This window comes from Macaca thibetana, chromosome 1, assembly GCF_024542745.1.
Source record: "Macaca thibetana thibetana isolate TM-01 chromosome 1, ASM2454274v1, whole genome shotgun sequence".
Taxonomy (NCBI): domain Eukaryota; kingdom Metazoa; phylum Chordata; class Mammalia; order Primates; family Cercopithecidae; genus Macaca; species Macaca thibetana.
In genome coordinates, this window is record NC_065578.1 from 7,404,667 (window position 1) to 7,432,639 (window position 27,973).

The 27,973-nt window shown below is 47.9% G+C and overlaps 1 protein-coding gene across 1 annotated transcript in view; it reads left to right on the plus strand.

The window, feature by feature from the left end:
• SLC45A1 (solute carrier family 45 member 1) overlaps nucleotides 1–27,973 on the plus strand; it is a 339,320-nt gene that overhangs the window by 290,538 nt on the left and 20,809 nt on the right. The window contains exon 2 of the mRNA XM_050788252.1: nucleotides 22,765–22,833. The gene's annotated coding sequence lies outside the window, so the exon portion shown is untranslated. The remainder of the gene's footprint in view (nucleotides 1–22,764; nucleotides 22,834–27,973) is intronic.

The following is a 27,973-nucleotide window of genomic DNA, read 5'->3' on the forward strand; positions in this document are numbered from 1 at the left end:
CCAGCACTGTCCCCTTCTAGAAAGACCTTGTATGAGAACCTTATCTTTGCACGGAGTGTGGAGACCGCTGTTAGGGCAGACGGGATGGATTTGACCAACACCCAGGTCACAAACCAGTGATGACGGAGAGACGAATTCCGTGAGTTAGCCAGGGCGCAGTGGGACAGAGGGAGCCTGGCTCCTTACTTACAACAGCTTCTTGGAGCAAGGAATCTTGGACAAAAAAATAAAAGCACTAGGTCGGCTCAAGGCTATTTGTTCGACTCTCCATCTAACTCTGTTCTGGGTTCCAGAGACACCAACGTACACAAGACTCACTCCGTATGTCCCAGGAGTCCATGGTCTACCCAGGAAGGCCGAGAGGGGAAGGAAGACCTGTTCTGGGAGGCTGAATCACTGAGCTGTGGGCAGGCACCTGAGGAGAGCAAAGCCAGGGCAGACCCCAGGGAGGGGAACTGAGCTGAGCCTGGCAAGACGAACCCCAGCTTGCCCTCCTCCATGCAGAGTGGTGAGAAGGCCCACAAAGGGCCTAGAAATGTTCATCATGGAGCTTGGGAGAGAGGGAGAGAGGGGCCACTCAAACTGTGTATGCCGGTATCACCATTATAATTGCCTACACTTTACAAAAAGGCAAAGCTGTACAAAACTGTCACTTTCTGAAAAGGAGACAGAATTCTGAGGTGGGGATTCCACCCAAGTACGGTCAGGCTCAGCTGCTGGTGGGAAGCCTCTCCAAAATGAGTTTAAGGCCACAGGCCTTGGATGCTGGGCAGAGAGCAGAGCCTGCTGGGCACTCCGGTGCCACAGGATACAGGAAGATTCTCCCCCCGACAGCCCCTTCCATGAACACCCTGGTACCTGCCATGCATGGTCCTGCTTCTGGGAACTTTTTTTTTTTTTGAGATGGAGTCCCACTCTTGTCACCCAGGCAGTGGCACTGTCTCGGCTCGCTGCAACCTCTGCCTCCTGGGTTCAAGCATTTCTCCTGCCTCAGCCTCCCAAGTAGCTGGGATTAGAGGTGCCCCCATCACACTCATGTGTCTCTGTGTTGTCATTTAACGTCAGTGCAAGGCCTCTGATCAGCTATATTGAAATAATAATATTACATATAATAATATTGAAATAGTTATCATGGGAATATAGAAAATCACTTGTCTTCTTAATCAAAGGTTTAAAGTGCTTTTGGAATTGTTTTGATAAGTGTTCTTTTCACCGGTTTCAGAGTCTTGTAGAGAACAGATCTACAGCAACCCTGGGGCTCCTCAAGGAGGGCAGCGGTGGGTATTTTGGGAGGGGCCTCATGGTGGCCCCACAGGCCCATCAGATCTCTGATTAGCGCATTTGGAGAAGGGGTGGGCATTCTCCGCGGAGAGCCCCATGCTTTTGGGGAGCTTTGTGATGAATAGTGGCCAATTATTCACACCATGATAAAAAAATATCAGTTACGATAGAAAGCAAGCTCTTCTCGTGATCACGACTCGGAGCGAGGTGGTGCTCTGATTCTCTTCCCTTTGTTACCGGAAAAGGGTCCTAATCCAGACCGCAAGAGAAGGTTCTTGGATAGCGCATGAAAAAGAATTCGGGGTGAGTCCATACAGTAAAGTGAAAGCAAGTTTATTTGGAAAGTAAAGGAACAAAGAACGGCTACTCGTGGACTGCTCAGCTACTTGTACTTACTGTTATTTCTTGATTATATGCTAAACAAGGGGTGGGTTATTCATGAATTTTCCGGGAAAGAGGTGGGCATTTCCTGGGACTGAGGGTTCCTCCCCTTTTTAGACCATATAGAGTAACTTCTTAACATTGCCATGGCATTTGTAAACTGTCATGGCGCTGGTGGGAGGGCCTCTTAGCATGCTAATGCACAAAAATTAGTGTATAATGAGCCATGAGGATGACCAGAAATCACTTTCGTCGCCATCTTGGTTTAGGTGGGATTCGGCTGGCTTCTTTACTGCATGCTATTTTATCAGGAAGGTCTTTGTAACCTGTATCTTGTGCCAACCTCCTATCTCATCTTGTAACCAAGGATGCCTTAACCTCCCGGGAATGCAGCCCAGTAGGTCTCAGCCTTATTTTACCTAGCTCCTGTTCAAGATGTAGTTGCTCTAGTTCGAATGCCTCTGACACCTTGAATTCCTTTTCGGGTCTGAAATGGACACTGTGAGCTGGCAAGAGGGGAACTGGGTAACTACTTACTGATTGAGTTTCAAAGGAGAGCTCTTAACTTCATGAGAAACGTATCCTAATCTCCCATGTTAATAAGATGGTTCCAAGAATGATTATACTCCTTGATTGTTGATTAATAGATTGACACAGACCAGAATGAGGTCTCTGGGGACACAGTGCAGGGCTCAGACGTCTAAGGTCCCTTCACCCCTCTGAGAATGTAGTATTGCAGAAGTGTGTTCTGTTAATCAGGGTGGAACAAGGGCGCAAGTAACCCCCTGAAGCTCAGAGGGCAAACACCAAAAGTGACTCCCTTGACTCCAGAGGCCAGGTGGCTCTCCAGCAGCAACTCAGGGATCCAGTCTGCTTCCCTCTCACAGATCTGCCATCTGGAAGTTCTTTGCTAACAGCCCCTGATGAGAGAGCAGGAGTGTGAAGAGCTCACACCTGCTCTAACATGCTGAACTGATAGCAGCCATCACTTCCACTCACATCCATGGGCAAGAACTCAGTCACATGATCCCACCCTAGCCCAAGGGCTGCTGGGAAATGGAGTCTTCTTGTGCACCCAGGAAGAAGAAATGGTGTAGTAAACGGGAAACAATCCCCAGGTCCCATGTAAGTAGAAAGCAATTGTCTTCATTGTGTTTAATTGTACTAAGGCCTATCAGGAGATTCACAAAGCTTCATAAAACCAACTTTTTCTTTTTCTTTTCTTTTCTTTTTTTTTTTTTTTTTTTTTTTTTTTTTTGAGACACGGTCGTACTCTGTCGCCCAAGCTGGAGTACAGTGGTGCAATCATGGATCACTGCAGCCTCAACCTCCCAGGCTCAGGTGATCCTCCCACCTTAGCCTCCCAGTAGCTGGGACTACTATGAGTGTGCACCATGGTGCCTGGCTAATTTTTGTATTTTTTGTAGTGATAGGAGTCTCGCTGTGTTTCCCAGGCTGGTCTTGAACTCCTGGGCTCATGCAATCTACCAGCCTCAGCCTCCCAGAGTCCTGGGATTACAGGTGTGGGCCACTGCACCTAGCATCAACCCTCTTTGTGTAAGACAAGTAACTTTGCTCAAGATGAATCCTTAGTGGACAAAAATTTCCGTCTTGTCAGTTCTCTGCTTATACAGTTGCTTATTTCTAAGTCTGACTCAAGCAAGAGGTTTGGTCCCCCACAAGTAGAAACTAATGGGAGTGTTGTCATTGGAACATCTGCACATGAAAATGTCTTGGTGGTGAAGGGATGGAAAACGTGTGCTGCCAAGGAGTTCCCAGCACCTGAAAGCAGCAGAATGTGTGCAGCAATTAATTGTCCTATAAAGGTTGGAAATTATATAAAGCAAAAAAATTAAAGTTTAAAAAATTTTAATAATTATTTTAAATGCCTGAACAAGTCCCCAGAATAAAAATTTATGGTTGTCTTAAGACACACCCTTGCAGTAGCAGCATTTGTTCCTTGGAGAGATTCAACCTGGTCCCAGAGAGTGGCCTGCTTCTCTGTGCTGTGATGCCAACCAGAGGTGACGCTATGGAGAACAAATGATAAAAACTGGTGCAGGGTGCGGTGGCTCACGCTTGTAATCCCAGCACTTTGGGAGGCCGAGGTGGGTGGATCGCCTGAGGTCAGGGGTTCAAGACCAGCCTGGCCAACATAGTGAAACCCTGTCTCTACTAAAAATACAAAAATTAGCCGGGCGAGATGGCAGGTGCCTATAATCCTCCTGAGGCAGGAGAATCACTTGAACCCAGGAGGCGGAGGTTTTGGTGAGCCGAGGTTGCACCACTGTACTCCAGCCTGGGCAACAAGAGAGAGACTCTGTCTCAAAACAAAAACAAAAACAAAACCGGGTTGGCATGATAAACAGAGTCCACACGGGCCTTCAAGAGAGATCTGAGTGTAAGATGAGTATATTCTTTTAAAATGATTCAGGAGGAAGAGTGGTGAGAACAGTATATTTTGGTCTGCCCAATCATTTGAATTATGTTACAGAGTTGGCACATTTATGAGACCACGAACTCATTGTTTTATCTCCAAGCATAGTTTATGGAGGAAATATATATATATATATATATATATATATATATATATATATATTTTTTTTTTTTTTTTTTTTTTGAGATGGAGTCTTGCTCAGTCGCCCAGGCTGGAGTGCAGTGGCACTATCTCAGCTCACTGCAACCGCCGTCTCCTGTGTTCAAGCTATTCTCCTGCCTCAGCCTCCAGAGTAGCTGGGATTACAGGTGCCCACAACCACACCTGGCTGATTTTTGTATTTTTAGTAGAGACAGGGTTTCACCATGTTGGCCAGGCTGGTCTCGAATTCCTGACCTCAAGTGATCCTCCTGCCTCTGCCTCCCAAAGTGCTGGGATTACAGGCATGAGCCACTGTGCCTGACGTGAAAGCAACTTTTAAGCAAGGAAATATTGGAAACACACACAATCCTCTGATCTCTGCTTACACCCTGGAGAGGTGAGTTTAGGGCAGGTGTAGTGGGTTTGGGAGCCTCAGAGGGCGAGACCGGTCCTACCCATGGCCAGATATTCACAGGGAAGGGAGCAGTCTGTGATGCAGGACCTTCCTGGTTAAGTACATGGCCTTGTTTTATTTCTTCTTTCTGAGACAATCAGGACATTATGCCAAGTGATTAAAATTTATTTGCATAGGAACATTATATTACCTGTGAATATCACCAGGAGAATGAAGGGGCAGTGGTCTGTTTGGGTTGAGAAACTGAGACTCTTTGGTGTGATGGAACAAATACACTGTTCTGGGAGAAGAAGAAAACTCAGATCTTTTGCTGGCCCTAATGTTGAGCTGCTGAGTGACCTTGGGCAAGTTACTTCATCTCTCCAGGCCTCCGTCTCCTTGTTTTTGGAGTGTTGAGGTTACATTATTACATCACTTTGTAGAGCCTTCTCATTTGGGACTTTGTAATCCACAAGGGAAACTGTCTGCAAGCCCTTAATCTTGATTGAAATATGGTCAAAAATAGATCTGGAAGTAATTTTAAAAAGCAATTTAAAATGTTAAATATGATGTATTAGACTTCCTGAAAAATATGACCAACAACTTTATGTTCTCAGCTTTTTACCAAACTCTTTGAACACTATTTGTTTTTATAAGAGAGAAGTCTTATAATAAATGAGCAGAGCATCTGAAGACTAATTACACCTCTCGAATTACCTGGAGATGACAACTGCAATTGCTCTGGTAACGAAGGATCCTCTCTGCTCTTCTGCCCTAAATGATAACTCCATCTCAGTTCCTCATGGTGTTTAACAAAAGTCCTTACCACCTTCAAGGGCTTCTCTCACCAGACCTGGCATTTTCTCTGTCTGAAAAGAAGCCAGCAAATTGTGTTACAAACTCCTGCAATGGTACTTCTTAGAGAAAGCAACATGAGGTAGCCCAGTCTCACTTGGTGAAACTTGCAGCGTAGAAGATCCTGGCCAGCGGGAGACATGGAACTTGTCACAAGTTGGGCAGGATTTATCAGTATCCTATAGCTGGGTGGGATTCATCAATATCCTGGAGCTGGGGGGATTCATCAATATCCTGGAGCTGGGGGGATTCATCAATATCCTGTAGCTGGCTGGGATTCATCAATATCCTGTAGCTGGGGGGATTCATCAATATCCTGTAGCTGGGGGGATTCATCAATATCCTGGAGCTGGGGGGATTCATCAATATCCTGGAGCTGGGGGGATTCATCAATATCCTGGAGCTGGGGGGATTCATCAGTCTCCTGTAGGTGGGTGGGGTTCATCAATATCCTGTAGGTGGGGGGGATTCATCAATATCCTGTAGCTGGGGGGATTCGTCAATATCCTGTAGGTGGGCGGGATTCATCAATATCCTGTAGGTGGGCGGGATTCATCAATATCCTGTAACTGGGTGGGATTCATCAATATCCTGTAGGTGGGTGGGATTCATCAATATCCTGTAGGTGGGCGGGATTCGTCAATATCCTGTAGGTGGGCGGGATTCATCAATATCCTGTAGGTGGGCGGGATTCATCAATATCCTGTAGGTGGGTGGGATTCGTCAATATCCTGTGGTGGGATTCGGGATATTTTATAGCAATTCGTCAATATCCTGTAGGTGGGTGGGATTCGTCAATATTTTATCATCAATATCCTGTAGCTGGGTGGGATTCGTCAATATTTTATAGCTGGCTGGGATTCGTCAATATTTTATAGCTGGCTGGGATTCGTCAGTATCCTGTAGCTGGCTGGGATTCGTCAATATTTTATAGCTGGCTGGGATTCGTCAGTATCCTATAGCTTGCTGGGATTCATCAATATCCTGCAGCTGGCCAGAGGAAAACCTCAAGGTTTTTGGGTTGGCTGCTTCCAAAATGTAGGCCCTCGAGTAAAGAACCTAATTTTATATGAAAGAGACAACTGCTGCTGACCAGGTGGCTGCTGAATAGATATGTCTGATCCATGCAGCTCAGTTGAAAAACAAGTTAAATGGAGTAAAAAAAAATCTCTTTGGGAGCGAGAACAACGTAGGCTGTGTTGGGGCCCTAAGCGGAATTTCACTCAGCGGGAGCAACCGTTTCATCAGAGAAAGGATTATGGAGCTCTTGAGAGAGGTTTCCAAGAAACAGAAAAATGGTCCCAATTCAAGTTCGGTAAAGAATGAGGTGTCTGTTGGCCGCTGAAACACCGAGCCCAAGAGAAGCCGAAAAGTGAGGGAGGAGGTGAATGCGCTGTGAGAGGCGGATTCATGGGAGGAGAAAATAAAGCGGTGTCATTGACACCAAAGGACGCAGGGACAGAAGGAACATCACGGTGGGAGGGCAGAGTGGAGATTTGTGGAGGTGGGAGGGTCCCCAGCTCGCCCTTCTTGGTCAAGTTTAAATGAAGGCCAAGTTCTTTCCATTCAAACTCTTGAGTGTGGATACAATGCCACAGTGAGCAACGCCCGGAGTTCTGACTTCTGCTCCGTTTAAGTTCAAAAAGAACCTAAACGATGTCGTTGGGAAACTTAGGAGTCAGGAAACAATGCTTTAAAATGCACGGAAGTAGAAATAAGAGCCTAGAGTCACGCAGACATCTTTCATTTCCACAGCCCAGAAATCTTTCCTTTCTACAGCCCTATAAACTGTTGAGGGAGCCCCTTCTTGGACAACAAACACGATGTAATAGGATCCTTTCAAGCTCATAATTACCTCAGACATCCTTCTTTAGTCGGGAGAAGACTTGGGATTCGGTTCTCCATCACAACTCCGTGTTTGAAAACATTCCAGTAATTTGTGAATGCAATAATCGAGGAGATTTTCATGCTGTGCTTCACCACTCTCATTACACAGAACATTGAGCTCTTGTGTTGAATATTTTATTTTAAAGGACTGTGCTTTTTTTCGTTTTGCTATTTCACTTTTTTCATTCTGAAAGTAGCACATGCTCATTGTAAAACAACCACCCCCTACAAAAAGCACTGAAGTGCCCAATTTAAAAGGCTATTGTCACCTGTCCCACCCCAATCCACTATCAGGGTTCAGTGTGGACCCTTCCAGACCACTTCTTTGCATATATAAACCACATAAACACGGAGCTCTTTTTCCCCTAAGCTTTGAGATACAAAGTTAAAACCAACATTTATGCATGCCTTTGTGTTGAGCCATATTTGATACCTAAGTCCTTGTTTGATCCGTGATCTAAACCAGAAAGCTTCCCCTCTGGGAAAACCACCCCACTGAATGCCACATGCGGGAATCAGAGCTCTGTTCTTACCTCCTTCCAATCCCACAGCTGTTGAAATGATCATAGTTGGAATCATATCATCAGTCATGGAAGGGAACATAGATGGTGTTGGGCTCAGGAAACCCCGATACCCTGAAATATGGCACATGGGCATGCGGAATGCTTTGAATTAAAGAAAAATGGAAAAGCCTCAGAAATAAGCCTCAGAGGCTGGGCACCATGGCTCACACCTGTAATCCCAGCACTTTGGGAGGCCAAGGCGGGCGGATCACCTGAGGTCAGGAGTTTGTGACCAGCCTGGCCAACATAGTGAAACCCCGTCTCTACTAACAATACAAGAAATGAGCCAGGCATGGTGGCGCGAGCCTGCAGTCCCAGATACTCGGGAAGCTGAGGCACGAGAATCATTTGAACCTGGGAGGCAGAAATTACAGTGAGCCGAGATCGCGCCACTACACTCCAGCCTAAGTGACAGAGCAAGACTGTTTCAAACAAACAAACAAACAAACAAACAGAATTGGTAGGGTTTGAATAATCATCAGAAAGGGTGCAGAAGCAAGAAAGAGCATAGTGTATAATATATTCACAGACAAGGATGGGTCGAGATTTACGGGAGTGGATTGTTTAAGTCAAGGAGAGAAATGAACCTGAGTGGACAGAGGGAGGCAGGTGATGGAAGCCCCGAAAAATCAGGCAGAATGTGGATGCTTTGTGATATGGGAAATGGCCGCAGAATATCCTCAAGCAGATATTTAGGAGGTGTTAGTGTATCTGTGCAGAGGAGGAAGGATCACCTTCTGACTTATGGATACGCATGCCGAAGTGAGCAATACATACACCTCACATTTCTGTGGGTTCTTTTTTTTTTTTTTTTTTTTTTGAGAGGGAGTCTCGCTCTGTCACCCAGGCTGGAGTGCAATGTTGTGATCTCGGCTCACTGCAACCTCTGCCTCCTGAGTTCAAGCGATTCTCCTACCTCAGACTCCTAAGTAGCTGGGATTACAAGCATGTGCCACCATACCAGGCTAATTTTTTTTTTTTTTTTTTTTTTTTTTTTTTTTTTTGAGATGGAGTCTAGCTCTGTTGCTAGGCTAGAGAGCAGTGGCGTGATCTCAGTGCACTGCAACCTCCGCCTCCCAGGTTCAACCAATTCTCTTGCCTCAGCCTCCTGAGTAGCTGGGATTACAGGCACGCACTGCCATGCCCAGCTAATTGTTGTGTTTTTAGTAGAGATGAAGTTTCACCATGTTGTCCAGGATGGTCTCGAACTCTTGACCTCAAGTGATCTGCCTGCCTCAGCCTCCCAAAGTGCTGGGATTATAGGCCTGAGCCACGGCGCCCAGGCTTGTGGGTTCTTAAGAATCCTCTAAGTTTCATTTGGTGATTAACTAAGGAAGGAGCAGATGTGAGGGAGAAAGTCGAGGGCTTGGTTTTGTTCTTTTAATTTTTTTCTCAGTCTCCCAAGTAACTGGGATTGCAGGCACACACCACTGTGCCCAGCATTTATTTCTTTTTTTTTCAAGATGGGGTTTTGCTTTGTTGCCCAGGCTCCTGGCCTCAAGCAATTCTCCTGCCTCGACCTCCCAAAGTGCTGGAATTATAGGCATGAGCCACCACACCTGGCCAAGGGTTTGGTTTTGGACATGATAAATTTGAGGTGCCTGTAAGATATCTAAGTGAGGCTGGGCGCGGTGGCTCACACCTGTAATCCCAGCACTTTGGGAGGCCGAGGCAGGCAGATTGCCTGAGCTCAGGAGTTCCAGACCAGCCTGGGCAACATGGAGAAACCCTGTCTCTACTAAAAATACAAAATTAGCCAGGCGTGGTGGCGCATACCTGTAATCCCAGCTACTAGGGAAGCTGAGGCAGGTGAATTGCTTGAACCCAGGAGTCTGAGGTTGTGGTGAGCTGAGATGGTAAAATTGCACTCCAGTCTGGGCAACAAGAGTGAAACTTAGTCTTTATATATATATACACACACACACTAATAATTTATATATATATATACACTAATATATATACTAATATATTTATTTCTATATATATACTATATATACACACACATACATGTATCTGAGAGAAGAAAACAAGTGAGTGATTGGTTATACAAGTCTAAAGAACAGAAAGAGGTCAAGGCAGGAGAGAACAGAGTACAGAGAGTATTTAAATGGAAGTTAGTGAGTCAAGGAACCGTCTCCGTTTGCCCTGTTCCATCTACAATGGTTAGCAGCAGAGTGGAACCAGAAAATAATGTCTGTCCCCTTGACCAAAATCCATCTCTTAATATCCGAATCCATGTCTCTAAATGTAGCTAAGTCCCAGGCCCACAATGCTACCTCTCAATTTTCTTTTTCACTTGTTTGTCTTGCTGAAATGTTTATCTCAATGATAATGAAAATTCTATGTATCAAAATGTGTAGGATACATCTAAAGTCATGTTTAGAGGAAACTACAACTTGGAATGCTTATATTAGAAAAGAGGCCGGGTGCGGTGGCTGACACCTGTAATCCCAGCACTCTGGGGTGCCAAGGCAGGTGGATCGCTTGAGACCAGGAGTTCAAGACCAGCTTGGCCAAATGGTGAAACTTTGTCTCTATTAAAAATACAAAAATTAGCCAAGCGTGGTGGTGTGCACCTGTAATCCCAGCTACTCAGGAAGCTGAGGCGGGAGAATTGTTTGAATCTGGGAGGCAGAGTTGCAGCAAGCCAAGATCACGTCACTGCACTCGAGCTTGGGTGACAGTGAGACTCTGTCTCAAAAAAAAAGAAAAAAAGAACAGAAAAGAGGACGTCAGCTAGGCACAGTGGCTCACATCTGTAATCCCAGCACTTTGGGAAGCCTAGGAGGGAGGATTGCTTGACAAAACCGTCTCTACTAAAAATACAAAAAATTATCTGAGCACAGTGGCTCGTGCCTATAGTCCCAGCTACTCGGGAGGCTGAGATGGGAGGATCACCTGAACCTGGGAGGTCAAGGCTGCAATGAGCTGAGATCACACCACTACACTCCAGCACAGGCAACAGAGTGAAACCCTGTCTCAAAAAAAAAAAAAAAAAGAGGAAGGGCCGGAAAGTCAACAACCTAAGCTTTCATCTTAAGAAATTAGTAAGCAAACAGCAAATTAAACCCAAAGAGAGCTGAAGGAGAAAAGAATACAAATAAAAGCAGAAATTAATGAAGTAGAAAACAAGCATAAAATAGAGAGGATGAACACGTTATCTGTACTATTATTATTTCTGGTTCTTTTTTTGTTTGTTTTTTTGAGACAGAATCTCACTCTGCTGCCCAGGCTGGAGTGCAGTGGTGCCATCTTGTCTCACTGCAACCTCCACTTCCCAGGTTCAAGTGATTCTCGTGCCTCAGTCTCCCAAGCAGCTGGGACTACAGGCACCTGCCACCATACCGGGCTAATTTTTGTATCCTTAGTAGGGATGGGTTTCACCATATTGGCCAGGCTGGTCTTGAACTCCTGACCTCAGGTCATCCGCCCACCTCGGCCTCCCAAAGGGCTGGGATTACAGGCGTGAGCCACCGCACCCGGCCTGTTTCTGGTTCTTTGAAGAGACATTAATGATAACCCCCTGGCAAGACTGATCAAGAAAAAGGAGACAAAGCGTTAAATACATTTCACTCCTAAATAATCAATATTAGGAGTTTGCTAGGGCTGCCATAACAAAGTACCCCAGGCTGAGTGGCTTAAACAACGGAAATTTATTTCACTTTTTTTTCACTTTTTCTTTTCTTTTCTTTTGGGGTTTCAACATGTGACCCAGGCTGGTCTCGAACTCCTGAGATCAAGTGATCTGCCCACCTCAGCCTCCCAAAGTGCTGAGGCATGAGCCATCGCACCCGACCAGAAATTTATTTCTCATAGTCCTGGAAGCTGGAAGTCTGAGATCAAGATGTGGACAGGTGTATTAGTCTGTTCTCACACTATTAAGACATACCTGAGACTGGGTAATTTATTAAGAAAAGAGGATTAATCAGCTCACAGTTCTGCAGACTGTACAGGCTGCTGCTTCTGGGGAGGCCTGGGGAAACGTACAATCATGCAGAAGGCGAAGCGGAAGCAGGCACAATCTTCACATGGTCAGAGCAGGAGCACAAGAGAGCAAAGGGGGAAGTGCTAGACACTTTCAAACAGCCAGCTCTCCCGAGAACTCTGTTCAGAGAACAGCAAGGAGGACGTCCGCCCCCACGATCCAGTCACCTCCCAGCAGGCTCCGCCTCCAACACTGGGAATTACAATTCGACGTGAGATTTGGGTGGGGACCCATAGGCAAGCTCTATCAGCAGGGTTGGTTTCTCCTGAGGCCTCTCTCCTTGGCTTGTAGATGCCATCTTCTCCGTGTGTCCTCACGGGGTCTTCCCTCTGTGTTTGCCTGTGTCCCAATTTCCCCTTCTTATAAAGGTACTTTAATTCCCTCTTTGAAGATCCAATTACAGGCAGGTATTGAAGGTTAGCACTTCTTTGTATGAATTTTGCGGCGACACAACTCGGCCCATTGTATAAACAACCGTGCAGCTCTTATAGACATTTAAAAGGTTAGAAATTTGTGCCAAAATTAAAATTAAGAGGAAGTGGACAATTTCCTTGGAAAACACATATCACGAATCGATCACAACAAGAAATATAAAATCTGGCTGGGCGCGGTGGCTCATGCCTATAATCCCAGCACTTTGGGAGGCCAAAACAAGTGGATCACTCGAGGTCAGGAGTTTGAGACCAGCCTGGCCAACATCATAGGCTTTGATAGGGTTTTGGTAGAAACCCCGTCTCTACCAAAAAATACTTTCGCTTGAACCCAGGAGGCAGAGTTTGCAGTGAGCCAAGATCACGCCACTGGACTCCAGCCTGGGCCACAGAGCAAGGCTAAAAGAAAGGAAAGAAGGAAGGAAGGAAAGAAGGAAGGAAGGAAGGAAGGAAGGAAGGAAGGAAGGAAGGAAGGAAGGAAGGAGGGAGGGAGGGAGGGAGGGAGGGAGGGAGGGAGGGAAAGGAGGAGAGGGAGGGAAAGGAAGAGAGGGAGGGAAGGAAGGAAGGAAGGAAGGAAGGAAGGAAGGAAGGAAGGAAGGAAGGAAGGAAGGAAGAGAGGGAGGGAGGGAGGGAGGGAAAGAGAGAGGGGAAAGGAAGGAAGGAAGGAAGGAAGGAAGGAAGGAAGGAAGGAAGGAAGGAAGGAAGGAAGGAAGGAAGGAAGGGAGAAAAGAAATACAAAATCTGAATAGCCTATAACTATTAAAGAAATCGAATTCACAATTTTAAATTTTTCCACAAAGAAAACTCTGATCCCAGCTGCTTCACTGATGAGTTCTTCTAAACAGTGAACAAAAATACAATGCCAATCTTACCCAAATCCTTCCTGGAGAGAGAAGAAAATCGAGGGAGGGAAGGGGAAGCACTCTCCAATTTGTTTTATGAGACAAGCATGACCTTGAAAACCAAACCCGATAGGCTGTTTCTAAAAGGGAAAATTACAGCAGGCCAGTCTCTAAAACATGTTAGCAAAGCAAATCATTCAATAATAAATAGAAGAATTTACCACAATGAAATTATGGGTTTTACTTTTTTTTTTAATTTTATTTTTATGTTTTTGAGATGGAGTCTGACTCTGTCGTCCAGGCTGGAGTGCAGTGGCGCAATCTCGGCTCACTGCAACATCTGCCTCCTGGGCTCAAGCCATCCTCCCACCTCAGCCTCCTGAGTAGCTGGGACTACAGGCACGTACCACCAGGCCTGGCTAATTTTTGTAGTTTTTGTACCTATGTCCTGTATACTATAAAATATTATTGAAAGAAATTTTAAAAGACTTAAATAGATGGAGATCTATATATAATGCTCATAGATTGAAAATATGCAAAAGTTTCAGCTCCTCTCAAATCAATGTATTGTTCTAAAATGCTTAAAGTTTGTTTTTTGTTTTTTGAGACAGGGTCTGACTTTGTCACGCAGGCTGGAGTGCAGTGGTGCAGTCTCGGCTCACTGCAGCCTTGATCTCTCAGGCTCAAGCAACCTTCCTGCCTCAGCCCTCTGAGTAGCTGGGACTACAGGCACGCACCACCATGCCTGGTGCAATTTTTGTATTTTTTGTGGAGACAGGGTTTCGCTATATTGCCCAGACTGGTCTGAAACTCCTGAGCTCAAGTGATCTGCCTGCCTTGGCCTCCCAAAGTGCTCAGGTTATAGGCGTAAGCCACTGCTCCTGGTCCCTTGGCAAGTTTTTAACTTTAATGTAGTCCAGTTAATCAATTTTATGGGTTTTTTTGTCCTATTTAAGAAATATTTTCTTACTTCAAGGTTATACATATATTGTCCTATACTAGCTTCTAGAACTTTTATTGTTTTATTTTTCATGTTTAGATCTGCTATTTTTCTATAATTTGAGCGAGACCCTGTCTCAAAAAACAAAACAAAACAAAAAACAACAAGAAAAAAAACTTGTGAAGGACTTGTATCCAGATACACAACATGTCAACATATGCTTATAAATCAATAAAGAAGACAGACAAGTAAATAGAAATGTGGACAAAAGGCTTGATCAGGCCCTTTACAGAGGAGATACTGAGACAGCTGATAAACATATGAAGAGGTGCTTAACCTCATTACTCATAGGGAAATGTAAATTATAATTGTCATTATCCACCAGTGTACATCTACCAGATGGCTGAAAGTAAAAGACAAGGCCGGGTGCTATGGCTCATGCCTGTAATCCCAGCACTTTGGGACGCCAAGCGGGAGGATCATTTGGGGAGTTTGCAACCAGCCTGGCCAACATGGTGAAACCTCATCTCTATTAAAAATACAACAATTAACCGGGCATGATGCTGTGTACCTGTAATCCCAGCTACTTGCGAAGCTGAGGCAGGAGAATCGCTTGAACCCTGGAGGCAGAGGTTGCAGGTTGCAGGTTGCAGTGAGCTAAGATTGTGCCACTGCACGCCAGCCTGGGTGACAAAGCAAAACCTTGTCTCAAAAAAAAAAAAAAAGTAAAAGACAAGCAATATCAATTTGTGTAAGCGAGTAAACTATACTCACTGCTGAGAGTGTAAATTAGTAAAACCCTTTAGGAAACTGACATTACCTGCTAAAGGTGAATATATATTTACCCCAAAATGCCCCTTCTGGGTATAAGCCCAACAGAGATGCCTACATCTATATACCAAAAATGTGTATAACGATGTCCATAGCAGCATTATCTATATCAACCCTAAAGTGTATTAAGCCTCAAGCCCAAGTGTCTGTCAATAGGAGGATGGATAAATATCAGAAGGTATATTCATGGAATAGAACACACACAGTTCTGAAAATGAACTATAGCTACATGCAACAACACAGAAGAATCTCAAAGTCAAGATGAACAAAAGAAACTAGACACAGGAGAATACATACTTCTGATTCCATTTACATACAGTATTTTTTTTAAAGGCTAAACTAAACCTTACAGTTCAGGGATGGACACTGTAGCTTTCAGGATCTCTGTGTGGATGGCACAGATTCCAGTCTACCAGGAAACATGGAGCTTGCATCAGAGTTGTTCGGCTGCACTGACCACACTGCTTAGTTCTGTTGCCTAGATGACAGAGTGAGACTCCATCTCGAAGAAGAAAAGAAGAAGAAGAAGAAGGAGAAGGAGAAGGAGAAGGAGAAGGAGGGGGAGGGGGAGGGGAAGGGGGAGGGAGAGGAGGAGAGGGAAGAAGAAGGAGACCCCAGAGAGCTTGCTTGCACTCTATCTGTCTCTCTCTCTCTACCATGTGAAGACCCAGCAAGAAGGCAGCCATCTACAAACTAGGAAGAGAGGCCTCACCAGAACCTGACCATGTTGACATCCTGATCTTGGACTTCCAGACTTCAGAACTGTCAGAAAATAAATTCTCTTGTTTAAACCACCTTGTTCATGGTATTTTTGTTTTAGCAGCTGAGCTAATACAGTTGCCAACAAACACAACTGCAAGTGCAGGGCAGTTAGCACTCCCAGGGGCAGCTCTCAACCAGAATTTGGTAAATACATGCCCCAGCTCCCCTACCCTTCAGCAGGACAATAATAAGGTGCTATAGACTTGAATGTTTGTGTCCCCCTAAAATTCATGTGTTGAAACCTAATTCCCAATGTGATGGTATTTGGAGAGGTGAGGTCTTTTGCAAATGATTAGGTCATGAGGGTGGGGCCCTCTGAATGGGATTAGTGCCCTTATCATTGAGACCCCAGAGAATTCTCTCATCTCTTCCAACAGGTAAGAGAACACAGTGAGAAGATGGCCATCTATGGACCAAGAATTGGGCCCTCACCAAACACTGAAACTGTCATGCTTTCGTCTTGGACTTCTCAGCCTCTAGAACTGTGAGAAATAGATTCTGAGCTAGACTGAGCCCCAGTCACTCACATGGAAGATTTGGTCATTCATACATTTTTTAGCTTTTCCCTCTTCCCTGTCTCACTCTCTTTCTGCTTCCGGGGATCACTTCCCCAGTAAACTAATAGCTTTTGGGGGAATCCAGACTAAGACACACGCTATAGAAAAAAGCCAGAAAGCAATGAACACAAAAGCCAGAATAGGGATGAGCTCTTGGCAGGGGTTGAGAGGAGAAAGACTTAGCACTACGGATGGTGTGAAGAGGGCTTCTAGGGATATTCTATTCTATTTTATTCTAGGCCTGGCTAGTGGTTGCATGTGTGTGATAAATCATTGAGTGTTCATTTTGTGCACTTTTCTGCATTATATTTCATAATATAAAAGTTTAATAATAATGATGTTATTAAGATCAAAGATTAAAATAATTTGAAATTTTCATGCTTTTATTAGTTGCATAATGAGTAGTTAAGTGTTTAGAAAGTTCTGTTTAGTCGATTCAGAATTTTAATAAATTGAACAAACAGATAAAGCACAAAAGCCACTCGAACGTTAAAGATCCCAGCCACATGTTGTCTGGCAGTTGCTTCTTTCCAGACCCAAGCAGATGTTGGCTGGGACTTCTCTATGGATGCTGGGTGTCGACTGTTTTCACAGGTGAACTGCAAATCGAAGCAGAGGGGGCTCCCAGGCGTGGGGCAGCAGGCTGAGCCTCAGAGGACCTTGGGCTCCTCTGGTGGCTGCCTCTGCCTGGTTCCAGGAGCTGTCCCGATAAGATTGCCAAGTGGAGCAAATCAGAATACAGAATGCCAAATGTTGCTTGGAACATGCTGAGCATAAAAATTACTCTCTGTTTATCTGAAATTCAAATTTAACTGGGTATTTGTATTTTATTTGGCAACTGTGTGACCCAGTGAGGCTTTACCCAGCCCACAAACAGGGAGGCTGTAGCTGCCTGGGTGCCAACCATGCCTGGATTCCACCGCCTTAGTTCTAGAACCTTGGCAGCTCAATACCCATTGGCTCCAGCATTGCCCAATGTCTAGACCCTGGGTTCAGGCTCCGGCTCAGCTCAGAGTGCAACTGTGACCCTGTAGGTTCTAATTCCCCCAGTTCTTCTAGAAGACCTAAAGTCCAGGGTTGGCTTCCACAGGTATGTTATAAGAAGGACATACGTTTGGAAATCAGAATGCATTTTCCTGCAGAAATGGTTCAATGGAGTTTCACTGGCATGCCCAGGGCAGCCCAGGACAATCTGTTTTATCCCACTATGTGCCCATGTGTGCACAGGTAAACCGTGCAACTTCAACCGATCCTATTCCACGTAGAGTAAATAAGCATTTGGGTGTCAGTGCTTGGCCTCTGCCAGGTGTTGCAGGAGGATACAAAAAAGAACTGGATGGCCCTGTCCTCTGGAGTTTGCAATGTGTTGTCATTACAGGACTGTAATTTTGTGACTTTTTTCATATGGACATAAAATGTCTGGATTCTAACTCAGAGTGTCAGGGGGGCTGCTGGGTTCCCACCAGGAGGCGGTGTGACAGGAGGAATAGTGTGCATGTGTGTGTGTGCACATATCTGAGAGTATGAGAGCGTGTATGTGCACATATCCGAGAGCATGTGTGCACATATGTGTGTATGTTTGTGTGTGTGTATGAGTCTAGATCATGTCAGAGCCACAGAGGCTATCTGAAGAGTGGAGAGCAATATTGACGGCAGGTTGCCAATAATTTATTAACTCCGCACAATGTAAGAGAATGCACTTTGTGTTTTCCTTCTTCTTTTTTTTTTTTTTTGACAAGATCTCTCACCCAGGCTGGAGTGCAGTGGCACAGTCTCAGCTGACTGCAGCCTCGACTTCCCAGGCTCAGGTGATCCTCCCACCTCAGCCCCCTGAGTAGCTAAAACTACCTACAGGTGCACACCACCACACCGAGCTAATTATTTGTATTTTTAGCAGAGACGGGGTTTCACCGTGCTGCCCAGTCTGGTCTTGACTCCTAGGCTCAAGTGATCCGCCTGCCTCAGCCTCCTCAAGTGCTGGGATTCGAGGTGTGAGCCACCGTGCCCAGCCGAGAATGCACCTTTCTCTATGTTTGCACGGCACACACTTTGTACACACAGGTGCACACACACACCCATGTCTATCACTGCTCAGATCTGAATTGGGAGCCACAAGTTGACAACATTGTAAGTCAGGGAATGGGATGGGGAAGGGCAATAGAGACAATGGGATGGCACAGTCCCTTGAGGAGGCTGAGGACTGAGAACACAGCCGATGGGATTCAGACACCATCTCCGAATCCCACCTCCCGCCCGCACCCGAGGACGGCAGATGCTGTATAAATAACCGCTGCACAAACGGAAGAATGACCCCAAGGCCTGGAAACAGCCTGGGAGGATCCACAGCTCCAACTCTGCCTGTGTCATGACCCTACACCGTCCAGGTCTCAGGCTTGTGGATAGAAAAGAAATGGTGGAGATAATGCCCGTTCCTAAAGCTATGATGACGACATGAGGTTAAAATACGTAAAAACCTCAACACAGTGACTAGCACGAGATCTGTTATTACAAACAACATTATTCATAAAAATTTACTTGGCTTCATGCTTTGCAGAAAAAGTGTGTTCACAAAGTGGAAAGAAAAATCCAGCCTTAGAACCAAGAATCTTGACAAGATCAGGAAAAGCTTCTCCCTTTCCCTGCCTCCTGCTCCGAGGTTTTCCCGCTGCCTCCCGGGAAAGGCGGGACTCTTCCACCACCTTGTGGACACTCAGGGATGGCAGGTGAGCAGGCACCCACCACCTCACACCAGCTCTCCTCTGCACTGTTGGAGCCTGTTATTCTGGGTCCAACTGGGTCTCTCTAGGCCTACATTGCATGTGTCCGGTCTCCATCCTCTGTTCCTCTCTGGGCTGCAGCAGGGGATGGGGCTCCTGTGCCCTCCTGGCTGCCTGCTGGTCCCCGTGTATGTGGCAGGGCTGCAGCAGTCCCCTGTTTTCCTTAGACCCTGCCGTGGAGTTGGTGGGGCTCCTGCCTCCCTGGGGCCCTGGCTGGCTCCGTAGACTCCTCCAGGTCTCTCTGCCAAAGTCCCCCCAGCCAGCTTCCTAGCCCGACTGTCCTTCCCACACTGAGGCTGAGGGTCCCCCCACCCCACATCATGTGCCTGCCCCACGGGGCCATTGCAGCTTCAGCTCTGCATCCAGGCACCAAATGGGAGCCACAGGAGCTCACAGGGCAAATTAGAGCCCCCAGAGTTCTGATCCCCCAGCCGGGCTGCGGCCGCTGTGTTGGCGTGTGGGGGCTCTGCCCAGAACAAACTCTGCCACGACAGCACCAAGGCGCAGGGAGAACGGAGCTGGGATGCACCCCAACCACCTTCCTCCCCCTCGCTCTCCCTCCTCGCTCTGCCGTCTTCTCCACACGCCCAGGACCAGAGGGCGAGCGTCTCTTGTCTTTCCTGCATGTTCTGTCGTCCCCTTCCACTCTGGCCCCCAGTCTAGACCTATTGTCCAGACAGGAGAAATCTTGTCTACCCCAGGGAGAACCACTGCTCTCTGCCCTGACCTTGGAGGAACTAAAAAGCCGAAGCTCTAGACTTAGATGGTTCTCACTTTGGAAGTTTAAAAAAGGTCAAAGGAATTTTCAAAATCCCTTTCTTTTTCAACAATGCTTAGATTTCAAACCTCTTCTCCTGCTGCAAAATCCCATTGTGAACATCAGAACCTCGAGATGATCTTTAAGTTTTCTCAGCATTCCACATCTTCCCTTCCCTCTGCAAGCGGCTAAAAGTTACAGAAGCGGTTGAAGCCAGTGACTCCCCATCCCCATCTCCTCCTCTCCTGGGGACAGGGGCCCCATCTCCCAGCCCTGTTGTGGGTTGGGTGTGGCTGGTGTGGCTGTGTGGCAGGGTCCTAGCCAATGGGATTCGAGTGGAACATGGGCCTTCTGCACACCTGATCCCGCGGGCACGCACCGCCTGGGCTCCTCCCTCCGTACACCAGGGCAGAGCAAGATGGAGGCAACCGGGATCCCTGAATGACTTCACAGAGGTCCCCACGCATCAGGCACACTTCTGCCAACCTCATGTGGAAGTAAGCTTCTATTGCATTAAGTCCCTGAGGTGTTAAAGGTCATTAGTTAATGGCAGGCCACTTGCATGCAAAATAGAAAAGCACATCGGTATTTTTTTCAAACTATTACCGTTACAGAGATAAAAGAAGCCAGAACCAGCCCCCTCCAATGGCTCCTTCTCTTAGGCCTGGGCAGGATCTGTTGAAATTCCCACGGTGTCCTCTGGGGCTCTCTGCCCTGCGCCTCTCCCTGGCAGTGCGAGCTCCACAGTTCACCTGCCATTAGCTCCCATGTGCAGGGGACTCGCAAAGGAGGCTCTTTGAGCTCCAAACCCAAGTCTCTGGTGGCCTAGAGGCTGCAAAGGCCTCAAGCTCAGCGTGTCCCAAAGCAAACCTATGGCACTCACTCCAGCACACACCTGCTTTGGCCTCCATGAAGCCACCTCTTCCCTCACCTCTCAAGCTAGAAACTTCTTGGCACCACCCTCCCCGTTCCTATACCTCCCCCCACTTTCAATCAATCACGGAGTCCTAAGTGCCTGGCCAATTCATCACCTCTGTCCCTCCACCAATACCCCTGACTCTCCCACCTGGGCCACCTGGTGAGCCCATCTGGTCCCCTGGTTCCCTCCAATCCATTTTCACTCTGAGCTTTATGATCTTTGCTAACTATGAATAGGATTCATGTCATCCGCTCCCCTACATAAAACCTTTCTAGGCTTCTCTTTGCTCTTAGAAAATGGCAACTGCCTAAGAGGCCACACCTGGGCCTGTCCCCCCTCCCCAGCCCTCACCTCCTTCCCAGGGCTCTGCATCCCTGCCCCCCATCCACCTCCTTCGCTGTGTGCCTCCAGGCCCTCTGCCCTCCCGGATCCCTGCCAGTGCTGAGCCCTCTGAGCCCTCTGTGTGGGACAGGCTGTTCTCTCCACTTGGCCTGGTAGGGCTCCTTGAGGAGCCCTCAACCCTCCCAACGGGGTGGAATCTGCCGCTGTAAACTTCTACAGGGCCCTGTGCCTCCCCTCCGCAACACTTCCCTGCACCTCTCCCTGGCAGTGCGAGCTCCACAGTTCACCCGCATAGCTCCCATGTGCAGGGGACTTGCAAAGGAGCGTCTTTGAGCTCCAAACCCAAGTCTCTGTGGTCTAGAGGCTGCAAAGGCCCTCAAGCTCAGCGTGTCCTGGGCTTATCATTCCTGGGGGTATAACCTGGGGTTATAATTCCACTACCGGCTGCATAATTATTCGATCCATAATGATTGGACTCAGCCCAGCTCACTTCTGCCCCGGCCTTTGTACTTGCTCTTCCCAGTGCCTGGCGTGACTCCCCACACGTCAGCCTGGCTGGTCTCCTCAGCTCCTCGGGTCCTTCTTTTCTTTTTGAGATGGAGTCTCACTCTGTGACCCAGGCTGGAGTGCAGTGGCACGATCTCAGCTCACTGCAACCCCTGCCTCCCAGGTTCAAGTGATTCTCCTGCCTCAGCTGAGTAGTTGAGATTACAGGCACTTGGCACCACTTCTGGCTAATTTTTGTATTTTTAGTAGAGATGGGGTTTTGCCATGTTGGCCAGGCTGGTCTCGAACTCCTGACCTCAGATGATCTGCCCGTCTCGGCCTCCCAGAGCACAGGGATTACAGGTGTGAGCCACCGTGCCTGGCCTGCTCCCCAAGTCCTTCTTCTAGCGTCACCTTCGAGGTGAGGACTCGCCAACAACCCGATGGAAACCTGCAAGGCTGGCACCTCCCCAGCCCCACACTCCCTAACCCCTTCTCTAGGGCGTTGCCATCTTCTGACATACCATTTATTTTATGTCTTGTTTAATGTGGGTGCATCTGTCTCTCAAATGTCGTGCAGCTGGGTGCGGTGGCTCACACCTGGTCTTTGGGAGGCTGAGGCAGAAGGATCACTTGAGCCCAGGAGTGGAGACCAACCTGGGCAACATAGCAAGACCCTGTCTCTCCGTATTTTAAAAAAAGGAAATAAATAATAAATGCATCAAATGTCACTCCCGGGGGGCGGGAACTCTGCCTTGTTTCCCGCGGCATCCCCAGGACTTGGACAGCTGCGGGCCCAGAGCCGCGACGCCTGCAGCAGGCCCGGCTCCCCGACTGAGCACATGGGCACAGGCTTGGCACACGCACTGCGGCATTCACGTATCAGCGAACACATGGGCATCTATTTATACATGAAGACACGAAAATGTATTCATTTCTTTTAAAATCAGAAGCAAACGGTGAGAACTGTGAGGCCGAGGGGAAGTTTTCCTCTGGGATCCTGGCAGACCCTGGAGACCGCGCCGTCGTGCGCGAAACACCGGGACGGGCCTCCCGCGCGAAGGACCCAGGAGGACGCCGGGCTCCCCTCCCGTCCGCGGGGCCCCGGGCGCGGCGCCGCTTTAAGGCTCCGAACCCCGCGCGGATGCAGAGGCTGCGGCCATGACGTCAGCGCCCCGCCCCGGGTGATGCTGCAGCAGCCGGGACCGCGGCCGGGCAGGCAGCAGCCCAGCGGGGACAGGGATGCCTGCCGTCTCCACCCACAGGTACCACCGTCTCCTCCGCGCCCTCCGCCCGCTCCCTGGCTCGGTGCCTGCCGGAGCGCCGCGCCCTGGGCCCCGGGGTAGTCAGGGCGCCGAGATCGGGACCCGAGGCCGGCACGGAGACCTTTGTTCCTCGTGGAAGTCTCATGAATTGCAGAGTCCACGGAGCTCCTCCGTCTCGCCCCTCCGAGGGCAGGAGCCTCGGGTCCAGGGGAAGGTGCCGGCCAGATGGCAGGTGCTCTCATCCTTGCTGGCAAGGGGAAGAAACCCCGGCCTTGGCCCCAGCTCCTGATGCGCTCCTTGAGCCGGAGGCCTGGTCCCTGGTCACCTGGGCAGGTGTCATCCGCTCCCGGCTCACGTCTTGCCTGGGGCTGAGCCCTCTTGTTGACCAGGGGCCTGGCAACGCCCCTCAGCATCCCAGGGTTACTTAGCGAGGGCACCGAGGACTCCCCTTTCCCTAGCGAGTCAGCACCGAGGGGAACGCTCTGAGATGGAAGCCGTTCAGCTCCTTCTGCCCTCGACAATAAGCAACTTCTCCAATTATTTCTAGAGTGACAGCCTTGCATGTTTTTCAGCTCTTACAGGGAAGCAGAGTCAGGTGCGGAGAAAGCCACGTTCAGGCTGCACCTGGCCTGGGCTTTTGGGAAAAGTTGGCCCTGGAGTAGGGGTCAAGCTGCCGGAGATGCAAAGTGGGAAACGGCCGCGATTCAGTAACTAGCCTATTAAGTGCACCCTCCCAAGTCCGCAGAGCCCCTTCCTGGTCCGGGAGGACCTCACTGAAGAATTTTGAGAATGGGTAGAAAGAAGCGTGAGGGGCTGGGCTCGGCGGCTCATGCCTGTAATCCCAGCACTTTGGAAGGCCGAGGCGGGTGGATCACCTGAGGTCAGGAGTTCTAGACCAGCCTGGCCAACATGGGGAAACCCCATCTCTACTGAAAAAACAAAATTAGCCGGGCGTGGTGGAGCATGCCTGTAATCCCAGCTACTTGGGAGGTTGAGGCAGGAGAATTGCTTGAACCTGGGAGGCGGAGTTTGCAGTGAGCCCATATTGCACCACTGCTCTGTAGCCTGGGTGATAGAGTGAGACTCGTACCAAATAAATAAATAAGTAAATAAGCCTGAGGAAGGGAAGTGGCCCAAGGCAACCCCGTGGCGGGAACCCATTTTCATAAAGAGAAGAAGGAAATGAGGAAATGGTTTTGGCTCGTAGTAGGATCGTTGCAAGCATTCAAACTACATGGACACTGATTACTTTTATTATTCATTTGCCGCTTAAACTTCCCACAACACAGTTGGAGGGATCTGTTACTTTAAACATCCCCTGTACTCCGGAAGCATAGTGGGCCCCTGTATAACCTTTGGGGGGTCCAGGGAGATGAGTGCATTTCCTTTTGACCGAGTAAATGGTCATATGGTGCAGTAAAGATGGTCTGGCGAATGTTTGCATTTGTGTATTAAAATCAGATTTTATGATCTTAATTTCCACTTTCACCCATTTTTATGGAAACATTAAAAAATGATTTTTTTTTTTTTTTTTTTTGAGACAGAGTCTCACTCTGTTGCCCAGACTGGAGTGCAGTGGCACAATCTCGGCTTACTACAACCTTCACCTCCTGGGTTCAAGCAATTCTTCTGCCTCAGCCTCCGGAGTAGCTGGGATTACAGGCACCCACCACCATGCCCAGCTAATTTTTTGTATTTTTAGTAGAAACGGGGTTTCTCCATGTTGGCCATGCTGGTCTCGAACTCCTGAGCTCAGGTGATCTGCCCACATCGGCCTCCCAAAGTACTGGCATTACAGGCATGAGCCACTGTGCCTGGCCTCAAAAATGAATTTCTAAAATTCTTCTTAGAATAAACATTTGTGAACAACTTTTACTAAATGTAGTTTTAATAAAAATGGTAATGCTGATCCCCAGATTTGAAGATGAATCCTTAGTAAAGACTTTCCCAGCCAGGATTAAACTAGGTTTAATTCTGGTTCAGATGCTAGAGAGAAGTTCATTGAGTGTGCGAGGCTCTCCCTTCTGCTGGGACAGGCTGCAGTGGGGTGTGGCGGAGGTGGCAGTAGAGTTATCCTCTTGCAGGTAGAGAAGTGGGCCATCTACGTAGTCCACTTTAAATAAGGTCGAAGAGGCTCCTCTTTTCAAAAAGACACTTCAGGGGCTGGGCGTGGTGGCTCATGCCTGTAATTCCAACAGTTTGGGAAGCCAAGGCAGGCGGATCCCTTGAGCCCAGGAGTTTGAGGCCAGCCTGGGCAACATGGCGAAACCCCGTCTCTACAAAAAAAAAAAAAAAAAATACAAGAATTAGCGTGGTGTGGTGGTGTGCACCTGTAGTTCCAGCTATTTGGGAGGCTGAGGTGAGAGGATCACCTGAGCCCAGGGAGGTTGAGGCTGCACTGAGCCATGATGACTGCACTCCAGCCTGGGCTAGATAGACGGAGACTGTCTGTCTGTCTCTCTCTCTCACTCTCTCTCTCTGTTTCTCTCTCTACACACACACACACACACACACACACACACACACACACACACACTTCTGCCATATGCTGTTTAAAGCTGAAATTTTTCCAAATTAGGCCACAGTTCTTCGTTCCAAATTTAAAGGGAAGCTTTCTAATGCACTTAAGTTCACATTATGGTTAAAATGCTGATCAGAAAGAGCAGGAGATATGTCTGTGTGCCTGAAGGTGGGAAGAGGCTGGGCAGAGGGATGGAAAGGGAGTTGGCCACTGAGGGCATACGTGGGTCTGTGACCTTCGGGCAGAGTCCAATCCAACTGTCCACCTCACCTGTGCTGGGTCTCACCCCCGACTCGGAAGGAGATGGTCTTACACGGGGTTGGAGCTGGCGCTCTATTTCTGTGCTTTTGATGAATGAAGCTCCAGGGGATGCTAACTGCTACTTGGGTTTTTGGAAGGAAGACCTGCCAACCGGCAGGTTTTACCATGCAGAAGTGCTTGAGCTACGCCAGTGAGGAACATAAATAAGATTAGCTTTTTAAACATGTTAATCTTGATTTACTCCTTATAAATGAATTCTATTTCAAATGAAGTATTACTTGTCTACATAGTTCTTAGGTTCATCTGTTCTCTTCCTACAGGAAAGCGTGGTATTTTCCAAGGCCACAGGATAAGTCCTTTATAGAAGTGACAGGAGACTCTGTCTCTGCTATGTCACTCCCTGTCACCTTGGAATAAAATCCATCTCTTAGCAAGGCTTCAAGGCCCTCCGTGATTAGCTAAGACCTTTCTGAGGGCTTCATCTCTCACCCCACCCCCACTGGGCCCAACTGTTACTCATCTCTCTCTTTTACCCAATGATTCCACCACCCAGGAAGGCCCTTTCCTCCACCTTTTCACCTAACTCGAGGACAAGAACTGTGTCTTTCTTTTATCTCTATCACCTCAGTGTCTTGGTACTCAATACTCAGCTGAATTAGAGGCTGGGTAGGTGGGTAGATGAGTAAATGTTTGGAAGGGAGGATAGGTAGATGGGTGAATGGAAGGATGGATAGAGGAGTGGGTGGAAGAATAGGTAGGTGGATGTGTGGATGGTTTTTGGATAGACAAATGAATAGATGAATAGAAGAGAGGATGTGTGGAAGGATGGATGGGTAGATGACTGAGTGGAAAGATGGATGAATGGATGGCTGGGTGAGTGGGTGGAAGAGTGGGTGGTAGATGAATGGGTGGATGGATGGATGGATGGATAGATGGATGGATGGGTTGGTGGGTGGATGGATACATGGATGGGTGGGTGACTGGATGGGTGGATGAGTGGATGGATGGATGGATGGATGGATGGATGAGTGGGCGGGTGGATGGATGGATGGGTGGGTCGATAGGTACATGCATAGATGGGTAGGTGGGTGGGTTGATAATACATGGATGGATGGGTGGGTAGGTGGGTGGATGGATGGATGAGTGGGTGGATGGATAGGTGGATGGATGGGTGGGTGGGTGGATGGATGGGTGAATGGATGGATGAGTGGGTGGGTGGATGGATGGGTGGGTGGATGGATGGATGGGTGGATGGGTGGATGGATGAGTGGGCGGGTGGATGGATGGATGGATGGATGGATAGATGGGTGGGTAGATATATGGATGGATGGGTGGATGAGTGGGTGGGTGGATGGATGGATGGGTGGATGGATGAATGGATGAGTGGGCAGATGGATGGATGGATGAGTGGGTGGGTGGGTGGATGGATGGATGGGTGGATGGATGGACAGATGGGTGGATGGACAGATGGGTGGATGGATGGATGGATGGATGGGTGGAAAGATGGATGGGTGGATAGATGGATGGGTGGATGGATGGATGGATGGATGGATGGGTGGGTGGGTGGATGGATGGATGGATGGATGGGTGGATGGATAGATGAGCGGGTGAGTGGATGGATGCATGGATAGGTGGGTGGGTAGATGGATGGATGGATGAGTCATTGGATTAACACAGTGTTCTTTATCCTGCTGGGATGTCTCTAGATCCAATCATTTTCACCATTGGTGTCTTCCAAAGAGAAGAAACACAATCTCTGAGTGGGTAGGGTGGTGGAAGAGTTTTAGATACAAATCCGGAGTGAGGAAGTTCAGAGTGATTCATAAATAATTTATTGTCTAGTGATAGTGTGATGGAAAGCTGTATGGTAAGTTAATGTCAGAAAAAGAAGAGCCGTACTTTTGAAGCTTGAAACTAATTTTGAGAGAAAGCCTGTGATATTTATCTTGGCCAATGACAAGGGCCATCATCAGAAATCAATGTTGGGAAAGTTGTCCCAGTTTGGGGGCCTATGTCTCAGGAAGGACTTCAAAGGGAATTTAGTCTGTTGCTTTTTTGTGGAGCAGGTGGGGTGGGCTGTGTCTGAGAGAATCCTGGGACCCCCCGCCCCCGCCATTGTGTTGGTGTCTGTCTCTTCCCCTCTGATCTGAGCAGCTTTCCTCTCCTTGTGCTTATAAAAGTGGACATTGGCTGAAACACACAAGCTAACATATTAGAATCCATTCTGTTAATATTAATAATCTAGTTTACTTTCAAATGGGTGAAAAACAGTTCGACGCTTTGGAGCCGGTGCCTAAGTGGTGCAGGTTGCAAACCCCAGCTGGGCAGAGGACAGGGGAGGATGGGAGTGGAGGGGTG